This window comes from Neofelis nebulosa, chromosome 10 (assembly GCF_028018385.1).
Source record: "Neofelis nebulosa isolate mNeoNeb1 chromosome 10, mNeoNeb1.pri, whole genome shotgun sequence".
Lineage (NCBI taxonomy): Eukaryota > Metazoa > Chordata > Mammalia > Carnivora > Felidae > Neofelis > Neofelis nebulosa.
In genome coordinates this window covers 94,215,449-94,229,873 of record NC_080791.1, presented here as the reverse complement: position 1 = coordinate 94,229,873, position 14,425 = coordinate 94,215,449, and the positions used below count along the sequence as shown (strand labels likewise).

At 37.9% G+C, this 14,425-nt stretch overlaps 1 protein-coding gene and 1 non-coding gene across 6 annotated transcripts in view; both read left to right on the top strand.

Annotated features, from left to right (window-relative positions):
- Positions 1-14,425, top strand: part of LRRC4C (leucine rich repeat containing 4C) — a 1,203,118-nt gene that overhangs the window by 157,159 nt on the left and 1,031,534 nt on the right. The gene's annotated exons all lie outside the window — the stretch shown is intronic.
- LOC131489015 (U6 spliceosomal RNA) lies at positions 5,973-6,079 on the top strand. The gene has a single exon (XR_009250376.1). It is a non-coding gene; the product is annotated as a U6 spliceosomal RNA (small nuclear RNA).

The following is a 14,425-nucleotide window of genomic DNA, read 5'->3' as shown; positions in this document are numbered from 1 at the left end:
TATTCTTCCAATCCATGAGCAGGGAATGTCTTTCCATTTCTTTATATCTTCTTCAATTACCTGCATAAGCTTTCTATAGTTTTCAGCATACAGATCTTTTACATCTTTGGTTAGATTTATTCCTAGGTATTTTATGCTTCTTGGTGCAATTGTGAATGGGATCAGTTTCTTAATTTGTCTTTCTGTTGCTTCATTGTTAGTGTATAAGAATGCAACTGATTTCTGTACATTGATTTTGTATCCTGCAACTTTGCTGAATTCATGTATCAGTTCTAGCAGACTTTTGGTGGAGTCTATCGGATTTTCCATGTATAATATCATGTCATCTGCAAAAAGCGAAAGCTTGACTTCATCTTTGCCAATTTGGATGCCTTTGATTTCCTTTTGTTGTCTGATTGCTGATGCTAGAACTTCCAGCACTATATTAAACAACAGCGGTGAGAGTGGGCATCCCTGTCGTGTTCCTGATCTCAGGGAAAAAGCTCTCAGTTTTTCCCCATTGAGGATGATGTTAGCTGTGGGCTTTTCATAAATGGCTTTTATGATCTTTAAGTATGTTCCTTCTATCCCGACTTTCTCAAGGGTTTTTATTAAGAAAGGGTGCTGGATTTTGTCAAAGGCCTTTTCTGCATCGATTGACAGGATCATATGGTTCTTCTCTTTTTTTTTGTTAATGTGATGTATCACGTTGATCGATTTGCGAATGTTGAACCAGCCCTGCATCCCAGGAATGAATCCCACTTGATCATGGTGAATAATTCTCTTTATATGCTGTTGAATTCGATTTGCTAGTATCTTATTGAGAATTTTTGCATCCATATTCATCAGGGATATTGGCCTGTAGTTCTCTTTTTTTACTGGGTCTCTGTCTGGTTTAGGAATCAAAGTAATACTGGCTTCATAGAATGAGTCTGGAAGTTTTCCTTCCCTTTCTATTTCTTGGAATAGCTTGAGAAGGATAGGTATTATCTCTGCTTTAAACGTCTGGTAGAACTCCCCTGGGAAGCCATCTGGTCCTGGACTCTTATTTGTTGGGAGATTTTTGATAACCGATTCAATTTCTTCACTGGTTATGGGTCTGTTCAAGCTTTCTATTTCCTTCTGATTGAGTTTTGGAAGAGTGTGGGTGTTTAGGAATTTGTCCATTTCTTCAAGGTTGTCCAATTTGTTGGCATATAATTTTTCATAGTATTCCCTGATAATTGTTTGTATCTCTGAGGGATTGGTTGTAATAATTCCATTTTCATTCATGATTTTATCTATTTGGGTCATCTCCCTTTTCTTTTTGAGAAGCCTGGCTAGAGGTTTGTCAATTTTGTTTATTTTTTCAAAAAACCAACTCTTGGTTTCGTTGATCTGCTCTACCGTTTTTTTAGATTCTATATTGTTTATTTCTGCTCTGATCTTTATGATTTCTCTTCTTCTGCTGGGTTTAGGCTGCCTTTGCTGTTCTGCTTCTATTTCCTTTAGGTGTGCTGTTAGATTTTGTATTTGGGATTTTTCTTGTTTCTTGAGATAGGCCTGGATTGCAATGTATTTTCCTCTCAGGACTGCCTTCGCTGCGTCCCAAAGCGTTTGGATTGTTGTATTTTCATTTTCGTTTGTTTCCATATATTTTTTAATTTCTTCTCTAATTGCCTGGTTGACCCACTCATTCGTTAGTAGGGTGTTCTTTAACCTCCATGCTTTTGGAGGTTTTCCAGACTTTTTCCTGTGGTTGATTTCAAGCTTCATAGCATTGTGGTCTGAAAGTATGCATGGTATAATTTCAATTCTTGTAAACTTATGAAGGGCTGTTTTGTGACCCAGTATATGATCTATCTTGGAGAATGTTCCATGTGCACTCGAGAAGAAAGTATATTCTGTTGCTTTGGGATGCAGAGTTCTAAATATATCTGTCAAGTCCATCTGATCCAATGTATCATTCAGGGCCCTTGTTTCTTTATTGACTGTGTGTCTAGATGATCTATCCATTTCTGTAAGTGGGGTGTTAAAGTCCCCTGCAATGAGCACATTCTTATCAATAAGGTTGCTTATGTTTATGAGTAACTGTTTTATATATCTGGGGGCTCCGGTATTTGGCGCATAGACATTTATAATTGTTAGCTCTTCCTGATGGATAGACCCTGTAATTATTATATAATGCCCTTCTTCATCTCTTGTTACAGCCTTTAATTTAAAGTCTAGTTTGTCTGATATAAGTATGGCTACTCCAGCTTTCTTTTGGCTTCCAGTAGCATGATAAATAGTTCTCCATCCCCTCACTCTCAATCTAAAGGTGTCCTCAGATCTAAAATGAGTCTCTTGTAGACAGCAAATAGATGGGTCTTGTTTTTTTATCCATTCTGATACCCTATGTCTTTTGGTTGGCGCGTTTAATCCATTTACATTCAGTGTTATTATAGAAAGATACGGGTTTAGAGTCATTGTGATGTCTGTATGTTTTATGCTTGTAGTGATGTCTCTGGTACTTTGTCTCACAGGATCCCCCTTAGGATCTCTTGTAGGGCTGGTTTCGTGGTGACAAATTCCTTCAGTTTTTGTTTGTTTGGGAAGACCTTTATCTCTCCTTCTATTCTAAATGACAGACTTGCTGGATAAAGGATTCTCGGCTGCATATTTTTTCTGTTTAGCACACTGAAGATATCGTGCCAAGCCTTTCTGGCCTGCCAAGTTTCAAAGGAGAGATCAGTCACGAGTCTTATAGGTCTCCCTTTATATGTGAGGGCACGTTTATCCCTTGCTGCTTTCAGAATTTTCTCTTTATCCTTGTATTTTGCCAGTTTCACTATGATATGTCGTGCAGAAGATCGATTCAAGTTACGTCTGAAGGGAGTTCTCTGTGCCTCTTGGATTTCAATGCCTTTTTCCTTCCCCAGTTCAGGGAAGTTCTCAGCTATAATTTCTTCAAGTACCCCTTCAGCACCTTTCCCTCTCTCTTCCTCCTCTGGGATACCAATTATGCGTAGATTATTTCTTTTTAGTGTATCACTTAGTTCTCTAATTTTCCCCTCATACTCCTGGATTTTTTTATCTCTCTTTCTTTCAGCTTCCTCTTTCTCCATAACTTTATCTTCTAGTTCACCTATTCTGTCCTCTGCCTCTTCAATCCGAGCCGTGGTGGTTTCCATTTTGTTTTGCATTTCGTTTAAAGCGTTTTTCAGCTCCTCGTGACTGTTCCTTAGTCCCTTGATCTCTGTAGCAAGAGATTCTCTGCTGTCCTGTATACTGTTTTCAAGCCCAGCGATTAATTTTATGACTATTATTCTAAATTCACTTTCTGTTATATTATTTAAATCCTTTTTGATCAGTTCATTAGCTGTTGTTATTTCCTGGAGATTCTTCTGAGGGGAATTCTTCCGTTTGGTCATTTTGGACAGTCCCTGGAGCGGTGAGGACCTGCAGGGCACTTCCCCCGTGCTGTGGTGTATAACTGGAGTTGGTGGGCGGGGCCGCAGTCCGACCTGATGTCTGCCCCCAGCCCACCGCTGGGGCCACAGTCAGACTGGTGTGTGCCTTCTCTTCCCCTCTCCTAGGGGCGGGATTCACTGTGGGGTGGCGTGGCCCGTCTGGGCTACTTGCACACTGCCAGGCTTGTGGTGCTGGGGATCTGGTGTATTAGCCGGGGTGGGTAGGCAAGGTGCACTGGGGGCAGGAGTGGCAGGCTTAGCTCGCTTCTCCTTAGGTGATCCACTTCAGGAGGGGCCCTGTGGCAGCGGGAGGGAGTCAGATCCGCTGCCGGAGGTTTGGCTCCGCAGAAGCACAGAGTTGGGTGTTTGCGCGGAGCGAGCAAGTTCCCTGGCAGGAACTGGTTCTCTTTGGGATTTTGGCTGGGGGATGGGCGGGGGAGATGGCGCTGGCGAGCGCCTTTGTTCCCCGCCAAGCTGAGCTCTGCCGTCCGTCCGGGGGCTCAGCAGCTCTCCCTCCCTTTGTCCTCCAGCCTTCCCGCTTTCTGAGCAGAGCTGTTAACTTCTGACCTCCCAGACGCTAAGTCGCGCTTGCTGTCGGAACACAGTCCGTCCGGCCCCTCCGCTTTTGCCAGCCCGACTCGGGGGCTCTGCTTGGCCGGCGAGCCGCCCCTCCGCCCCGGCTCCCTCCCGCCAGTCCGTGGAGTGCGCACCGCCTCGCCGCCCTTCCTACCCTCTTCCGTGGGCCTCTCGTCTGCGCTTGGCTCCGGAGACTCCGTTCTGCTAATCCTCTGGCGGTTTTCTGGGTTCTTTAGGCAGGTGTAGGTGGAATCTAAGTGATTAGCAGGACGCGCGGTGAGCCCAGCGTCCTCCTACGCCGCCATCTTCCGGAACCTCTCCTGAAGTTTTTTTTTCTCAGGCTCTGTGACCTGGTTTCTTGAGACCAGGCCCTTTGTTTTTTTCTTCAAGTGATTTTTGTTTTTGAGGCTTAAATATTGGACCAGAGCCTGGAAAATGTGGGTGTGACCAGTACATTCTCTCTTTAGAGATAAATTAGTAGTTTACTTCAGTATAATATGAGCACTAAGAATAACTCCAAATAGAGTATTCAAGTTGGCCTGGGTTTAGTCTTTTACTCCACCTTGAAGGTTTTGAAAATTGAATATCTGTGTCCCTATTCTATTCAGTGAGGACATCTCGCTATAATAGTGAAGACACTAAGTTTAACTGGCTCTCATTTTACAGGGCCCAAAATGTGTGTGTGTGTGCACATGCATGTGTGTGTTCATGTGTTTGTATGTTTAATAACATTAGTGAAGTTTTCAAATTATAAATTACTATGTGCTTATTATAAAAATGTAATATTAAACTGTACAGAGAATAAAGTGGAAGTTTTCTGGTCCTTTGCTTCGCACCACAGTTAATCAACATTAATAATTCTATGTACAGTGTTCTAAAGATGTACTATGTGTATATGTCACCACAACTTTGGTGTATCATACAGTCATGTGCTTTTCTTCCATTCAGTAATATTCCATAGAACATCATTATTACCTCATTATAATAATACCAATTTGTAGCATATAATATTGAAAGCATAGGTAAGTATAAGAAAAAAAAGTACCTGTTTTTACATTACCATAATTTTATTCATTTATATAATTTTAATAACTTTGGGATCATACCATATATATTGTGTTATAATATGATTTTTTTCTCAGTGTATTTTGAACATTTATCACAGGTGTAAATGTTCCTCTATGATGTGAAATATTCTGCTTATTTTAAAGTTATACCTGAATTTATTTAGCTCATCTTCTGTTGTTGGATATTGTTTGTTTTCACTATTTTTTTAAAATAATGTAAGAAATGCTTGCACAAAAAGCTTTATGCATTTGTTTATTGATTTCAAGGTTTCCTAAAATTGAAATTGCTAACTCAGAGCATTTGAAACCTGTTGAAATATTACTAAATGGTACAAAGGATCAGTTGAGATGGCATGTAAACCATGGGATCAGATGTAATGTTACTGAACCACCAACTGAAGATAAAATGGTTACAATCAACGTAACTCTGGTTAACCACTTGTCAAAATGATTGGTTAAGTTTCTAATGAAATTATATTAAGTATAAAATATACTAAAATATTACATTGTTTATAAAATATTATGTATTTAAAAATATTTATGCCACCTTCTGTGTCATTCTGTGTATCCCCAGGATAGACTAGAGTATGCTATAATAACCTGCACGTCTCAATGACTTAAAAAACAAAGTATCATTTTATTTTGTTTATGTTACCTTTTGCTTTGGTGTTTGTGGTACTCCTCTTCTTTATTTTCACTCCAGGCTGTAGAAGCCATTTTTGTTTGGCTATGACAGGTCTTGTGGCACAGGGAAAAGAGGTGGTGGAACCATAAATACTCTTGAACTTGTGTTCAGAAGAGACACACACTAGTTCTTCCCAACCCATCAGCCAAAGTGAATCAAATTGCCATTCCTCATATCAGAGGGTGGAAAAATAAAATTATTTCACTGTGAGAGGCAATATAAGCTACATGGTGAGTGCTCGCTTCGGCAGCACATATACTAAAATTGGAATGATACAGAGAAGATTAGCATGGCCCCTGCACAAGGATGACATGCAAATTCGTGAAGCGTTCCATATTTTTGAGACTCTTAAAAACTGAGAACAAACTGAGGGTTGATGGGGGGTGGGAGGGAGGGGAGGGTGTGTGATGGGTATTGAAGAGGGCATCTTTTGGGACGAGCATTGGGTGTTGTATGGAAACCAATTTGACAATAAATTTCATATATTAAAAAAAAATAAGCTACATGGTGAAACACACTATGAACATGGCAGAAATGTTCAATTTTCTCCCATGGAGTAGGAACAAATATTCTGAATCAGAATAGAATCTACCACATCCTGGTTCTGGAAGGGGTCCAAAATTGGGAAGGGACTTTGACCTTTTCCAATGCTATATTGCCATGCTAGTGCAAGCCTCCATTTGTTCCAAAGCCTAACAAGCCTTTGTTGTAGAGGTAATATATGAAATGAATGATTTCATATGAAGAAATCTCTAAGTGTTCAGTATTGAAAGCATGCAACCTTTGTCTTACCCACACGTGTTTTTATAAATTATAAACCACCCCCCCCCACGTCTTTTTTTCCTGATTGCTACTGTATAAGAAAGCAATCACATTGTAAGAAAGGTTAGCAGGGTAACTCTACTCAAATTAAGGTCTGTACAAAGTCCTGTGTCTATGGTCTGTGTGTGTGTGTGTGTGTGTGTGTGTGTGTATGTGTGTGTGTGTGTCTAGAAGTGCTCTTTGCAGTTTGGGGAAGAGGGAGACCTCTTATAGACCTCTGAAATTTTTTATGATGAAAATTCTTCCAGTATTTGTGTTGATTACAAAACCATCTCTTTCTACAAAATCTATTTTCTCTATGTTTCCTTTCTCATTATTAAGAGCAGTTCCAAATAAAACTGTAATCTCTGGCAAAATGTTACAACACTAAATTTTGCAGTTTAAATGTTTCATAGTGTATCAAGAGATTGAATATGACCCAATAATAAATGGACAGAAGAGCTGAGATTCCTGGCATATCTTCAGGCACAAAATGGCTTTGTGCCATGAGAACAAAAGTAGAATATCTAGTCATTTGTATATATGGCATGATTGCTGACTCTTAGGTTTTATTTATCACCTTTGTGTGCCTCATATAAAACAGTAATCTATCCAATTCTTGTATCTGAAGTCATTTGTACCTCACATCGTAATCCTCTTTCCTTCCTAGGTGGTAAATCTTATTTCGTGACTCACATTGTGTGGCATGAATACTGGAAAATCTAAAAGACTTTAAATCATGTTTTTAATATGCTTGTACCTTGCTATTGCTACCCATAGAAATTTCCTTTTCTCTTGCACATGGACATGTTTTCATGGAGGTAAATTTATTTTGATTTTAGCTTCATTTCACACATAGTATTGTCGATTACTTTGTTTTCTGCTTGCCAGGTTTTTGCAAAGTTGACATTAAAGGTCTTCCATATCACTTGTCAGGTAAGATAGCAGATACTTTGTTGCTTGGTAGTGCTGGCCCCTATTCTTCTCAGGGTGCAGGGCAAACTAAATTCAGAAACTTCAGCGGCAGAGTCTCCCCATCGTCTAGGTCTGAGGATATTGATGATGCTTCTTTTTTTATTGAATTATACTAAGGCCTTTGTACATTTTAAGCTCTCTCCATGCACTGAGCTCTAAGGTCATGGAAGGGTGAAGATAGCTACAGTAATATAGTTTCCTCCCGGGAGAGAAGCTAATGGGGTAGAAAGAAGGGAGAAAGGAAAGATGTCTCATTAAGCTTGTTCTGCAGGCTAATGTAGACAGCTCTAATAGAAACTTCATTGCTGGTGTTGGAATGTGTTTCAGTGGTTTTCAAGTTCCCTGGCCAGGAATATGAATGAACTTGTAACATATGTTCAGTGGTTTCCCTACATATGAGTAGTATATATTCAGGAACAAGCACAGTGATGTTCAGTGCTCCCCAGGAAGAATGGAAGCCTTTTGTATATGTCCAGGATGGAGAGCCCTTAGATCATTCTCTCTACATGTAATTTATTCACTGCTATGTCTCAGGAACTTGCTTGACTTACTGCTTATTTCTCTTTGACTTCTCAAAGTGATTATTTTGTAACTGCCAGTACCACAAATTTGTACCGAAGGGCTAAAAATGGCTATAGTTTTCTCCATTTCCAGCTTTTTAACCATTACTCTTCCATCAGTGCATTAGAAATAAAATTCCTTTGAAGCTCATATTATATTAAGTTAATCTCTTTTTCCTCATGTAGGAAATCTTGTTTATTTATTGGCTTCTTTACTGAAGTTTGGTATGAGGCCCATTGTCTCTCTCTGTACCCAGATACCATTCACCATTCTGATCAAACTCACAGAATGTTCACGAAACACACAACACCATGTCTGTATTGTTACTCAATAACCGTTAATATGGTAAGGGAGCTACCAATATATTTTGATGACTCACTGTCATGAAACATAATAAAATATGTGACATAATTTTACTTGTAAAATCTAAACATGTGAATGTAAGAATACAGTTACTATTTTTTTTTTGTTTTATTCTCAATACACCTGATTTTTAAATGTCACTTGTACTCATTTGCTTGTCTTGATTTTATTTCCGGATTTAATACTGTTGTCCAAGCAGAATGCTTCTGAAAAATACCTAGTTCCTTGGTTTCTGTGATGCCATTTATAATCATCCACTCAGGCTATCATAGTCAAAGACTACAGTCTGGGTGATTTCAACAACAAACATTTATGTTCTCACTACTCTGGAAGTTAGAAGTCCAAGATCAGTGTGCCCTCAGAGTTGGTTTCTGGTAAAGACTCTTTTCCTGGGTTATAGATGGCCATCTTCTTGCAGGATCCCTTTTCTGTTTGTGTGTGGAGAGAGAGAGTGAGAGAGAGAGCGAGAGATTTTGTCTCTTTCTCTTACAAGTACACCACTCCTATCAGATCAGGGTCCCACCCTTTGGACCACATTTTAAACCTTAATCACCTCTCTGGAGGCCCTTTCTCCAAATATAGTCATATTGGGCATTAAGGCTTAAATATATGGTTGGCAGGGGATGGCGGGAGCATAATTCAGTCCAAAGGGCCATTCTTCACAATACAAATTTCTTAACTTCCTGTGAGAGTTTCAGTTCATTATGCTTATTTTAAAAATAGGAAAATGGATTACCTAAATCAGTTAAGGGTTGCTCTTCACTTATGTGTAAGAGATTATATGCATAGTATCTTAGCAGAACAAGGAGTTTAGTTTTCTCAAGTAATAGAAATTCCAAAAATAAGTCCAGACCTGATATAGTGACCAACAAAGTCATCGAGAACTTAAACTCTTGTTCATGTCCAACCAACCATGGTAGTGGAATGGTATTTATTTTCATGGAATCTTATTGGATACAATATTACTATTACATCAGTAGATTACTATTACACTATTACATTATCTACAAATAGAGACTCCTTTATTTCTTCCTTTCTAGCCTGTATATCTCTTATTTCTTTTTCTTGCTATATTGCACTGGCCAAGACTCAAAGTACTATGTGAGATCACAGTGGTAAGAGCGCCTCCCTAGTTATTTAAAATAAGCAAAAACTGGGGCGCCTGGGTGGCTCAGTCGGTTGAGCGTCCGACTTCGGCTCAGGTCATGATCTCACAGTCCGTGGGTTCGAGCCCCGCGTCGGGCTCTGTGCTGACCGCTCAGAGCCTGGAGCCTGTTTCAGATTCTGTGTCTCCTTCTCTCTCTGCCCCTCCCCCACTTGCACTCTGTCTCTCTCTGTCTCAAAAATAAATAAACATTTTAAAAAAAATAAAGTAAGCAAAAACTAATTTGAATCTGTTACTTTGATTCTGAATTTGCCATTACTAAGCTATTCTTTTTCCCTTTGGGATCCAAATATATGAAATTTGGCTTATTGAACCAAAAACTTAAGAAATCCATTATCTCTGCATTGCTATCATTTGTGTTTACTTCTCCAGGTATCACTGAGTAAAAAGGCATTGTTTTTCATTGTCACAGTGGTGAGACAGATAGATTAAAAACAAACAAACAAAACAAAATGACAAAACCAATTAAAAAAAAAAACAGTGGTGAGAGTGATTAACCCAGATTAACCCCAATTCTCCTCTATTTCTAACTTTCTGAGAGTTTCATCATATGTATGGATTTTGTCAAATATATTTTTCTAAAGTAATTGATATGATTATGTGATTGTTCTTCCAAGGCCTATTAATATGATAGATTATATTGTTTTTTTAATATTAAGCCAGTCTTGAATCCCTAGAATATAGCCTACTTGGTCATAGCATAAAAGTATTTTATATATTGCTAATTTCTATTAGCTAATCTTTTTCAAAGGATTTTTTGCATCTACATTCATGAATGATATTGATTTATAGTTTTTTTGTTTTGTTTGCCAACTGTGTTTGTCAGGTATCAATGTAATACTGACCTCAGAGAATGATGTGAGAAGTATTCTATCCTCTACTACTTTCTTAAGGAGTTTGTGTAGAATGAATGGAAATTGTTCTTTAAAGTTCTCTTAGACTTTCTATCGATACTACTCCAAGGATTTTTTCTTTTTAAGGATTTTTTATATTTTGATTTCAATGTCTTTGTAGTTATAAGGCTATTCAAATTATATATTTCATAATTGGTGATTTATTTTGGATTGTGCACTTGAAGGAATTGATCTATTTTATCTAATTAAATATTTATCTGTGTAGAATTGTTTATTCTCTTAATATCCCTGTAATGTCAACATGGTCTGTAATGATATTCACTCCTTATTCCTGACATTGGCAATTTGTGTCTTCATTTTTCAGTTTGGCTGGAGGTTTGTCAATTTTACTGATCTTTTAAAATAACCAGTTTTTTGTTTCATTGGTGTTGTATATTTTTCTGTTTTTAAGTTCATTGATGTATGTTCTTATCTTTATTATGTCCTCCCTCCTACTTTGTTTTGGTTCATTTTTCTTTTTCTTCTAATATCTTTATTTTTTTAAATTTTTTATGTTTTATTTTATATTTGAGAGAAAGAGATACAGAGCACGATCAGGGGAGGGGCAGAAAGATGGAGACAGAATCTGAAGCAGGCTCGAGTCTGAGCTTGTCAGCACAGAGCCCGACCTGGGGCTTGAACTCTCGAACCACACATGAGATCATGACCTGAGTCGAAGTCGAAAGCTTAACTGACTGAGCTACCCTGGTGCCCCATTTTTCTTCTCATTTCTTAAGGTGGGAACTTATATTATTAATTGAGATTTTTTGTTTCCTCATATAAGTATATAGTGATATAAACTTCCCTCTTAGACTTGTTTTCACTATGTTTTACAAATTTTGATATTTTGTTTGTCATTATCATGTGGATAAATGTACTTTTGGTCTCCATTGAGCAATACGTAACTTTGCCACTTGTATTATTTAGAAGTGTGTTGCTTAGGGGCACCTGGGTGGCTCAGTTGCTTAAGCATCTGACTTCGGTTCAGGTCATGATCTCATGGTTTGTGTGTATGAGCCCTGCATTGGGCTCTTTGCTCACAGCTCATAGCCTGGAGCCTGCTTCAGATTCTGTGTCTCCTTCTCTCTCTTGGCCCCTCACCTTCCCATGCTCTGTCTCTCTTTAAGACTTGGAAGCTTTCTGGTGTCTCTCTGTTATCAATTTTTAGTTTGATTCCATTATGATCAGATAATACACTATGCATAATTTCAATATCTTTGAACTTCTCACAATTTATTTTATGGTTCACAATATGGCCTATCTTGGTAAATCATTCATTAAACTTTAAGGAATGTATATTCTGCTGCTATTGCAGAGAGTGGACTATAAATGCTGATTAGATCCTGTCTGAAGGTGGTATTGTTGAGTTCTTCTGTATCTTTGCTGATTTTATATCTAGTTGTTCTCTCAATTGTTGAGAAATAGATTTTGAAATGTCTAAGTATAATGTTTCATTTGTGTATTTCTCCTATCTGTTCTATCAGTCTTTGCTCACATATTTCAGAGCTCTGTGTTTGAGGCATGATTCCTATGTGTTCTTTGTAAATTGACCTTGAAAATCACTTAAATTCTTTTAGTTCCAGTTTCCTCTTCAATGAAAGAACAATGATGGAAAGAAACATACTTAAATCACAGGGTTACTGAGAGAATCAAAAGATGTGAAAATATGGTCTGAATTGTAATGTGTTAGATTTAGTGTCTAGAGGTAGTGTTATCAAATGGGGAGGGGAGATAATATTATTAATAACAAAATAATATCTTTATCTCTCTTAAGAGAAATAAAGTCTGTGCCCTATTATTCCCCCACCTAGAAATATAACACATTTTCATTAATTTATTGGGAGTCCAAAATATACATAAAAATATTGGTGAATGTCCTTTTACCATATTAGGTGAAAAACGAGATTAATAGAAGAAAGGTCCTATACTTAAACCATGGAGCACTTAGGGATTTGAGATGTTATAACACAGAGAAAATATTTTCAGTGTAACATTTGAATTTAAGAACACAGACTAGAATTGAAAACTCAAATGTATTCTAAAGTCAGTATTTATCAGAAATGAGTATAGTTGGCCATATGTATATATGAATGAATGAATGGATTATTAAATGAAAGTAACAATGACTTCTGGTTGGTGTAAATAGTAATTTATATTCAGCCCCTCTTTTTAACATTTAATAGTGACTTCAGAGAACTATGGGGAACATTAAAAGGGAGACTACTGCTAAATGATGCAACTACTGAAATGTAATGCCCTCAGAGAATGCAGGTCCAGTATGACAGGCAGAATTATTAAATGTCCCACATGATTCCCACCTTCTGATACAGGTCTCCTGTGTAATCTTGGGAACGGGTTATCTTGAACTGTGATGGGATCTCAACCTGTGATTAGGTTATGTTATACAACAAGGTTGAGGGAAGTTTGCGGGTGCAATTAACATTCCTAATCAACTGACTTTGAGTTAATCAAAATGGAGATTAACCTGTGTGTGCTTGATCTAGTCAGGTGAACTCTTTAAGGGAAGGTTTATGCTATCCCCTAAAGAGATTCAAAGCAGGAGACACACTCTCCTGCTGACCTTGAAGAAGGAAGCCAACATGAGTTCTACAGCTACAAGTAAATGAATTCTGCTAATGGGAGTGTAACCTTAGAAGAAGACCCCAAGTCTCTGATAAGACCCCCATATCTCACTACCATTTTGATTTCAGCCTTGTCAACCCCCCCCAAAAGAATCATGTGCAGATTTCTGACATACAGAATTTGTGATATTGTTCAGATATTTGACTGGAGATAATACTTTGTGATGGAAGCTCAACCGTTTATTAGGATGATATATCTTGAAACAATGTGTTTACTAACTGGTGATATAATCTGGAGAAAGGATTGTTTTACCCTAATCCTAGTTTCCTTCCCTATCTCCCTTCAACCTCTCTCTTAACCTGTTGACTTTCTTTGCTGAACTCCCAAATTTTCCACCTTATGAGGCCTGTATACTCTCTATCCCCAGTTCTTGAATCAATTCATATCCAGCCAGGCAGTCTGAGAACCTCATTTCTAGCCAGTGTCATTTCTAGCCAGTGTATAGGGACACTAGCTCTTTTTCTTCTAGTGTGTGAGAGTTTATGAGCTGGAATCATATTAATGCTTTGACACAAATAAAGGCTAAAATGAAAACTAGACCTTGTCAAGCCTTGGTTCTTACTCTCTATCCTTGAATCCAATGTATTTCCTTTAGACAACTATGATATGTTTCAGTCATTCATTTGCCTACATGCTTACTGACTATTGCCTCCTCGTAGCTTGTAATGTCCATGAAGACAAAGACTGTGTCTCTTTTGTTATATGAATAACTAGAGCCAAGGAAAGAACTTGGCACAGAGTAGATTAATAAATATTTTTTTCAATGAATACCCTGTCATTTAATGTGCCTGGTGTGTGTTCTGGACTTCCTTCCTCTGTTGCGTTCTCCCCCGTGTAATCAAAAGGTTGCTGAACAAGTACAAATCATAGCCTGAGGCTTAAGGTATTTATAATTTAGCTGAAGTGAAAGGGAAGTCATTAATAAGAGCCATTCAAAAAACCAGAAAGATACATACAGCACTGAGAATGAGTACTAATGAGCCAGGGGAAGGATTTATTCATGTGGTCTGAAGAAATCAGGGACGGCTTCATACACAGGGAGGAAAATATGCACTTCTAGAATATTAGGTCAAGGTTTAGGAAGAAAGAAATATCTGGAGTAGAAGAGATGACCTTATCAGTTGATTCACAAAAGGTTTACAGTAGGTTATACTTTCCTCAGCATGTGTATTTATGCTGACTTTATTATTGTTATTGCTGCAAATAGTTTCTAGATAGTTGTGGCTATATGAAAATCTAGTCAGACATTCGTGAGGATAATGTTCTATTGCAAAAAAAAAAAAAAA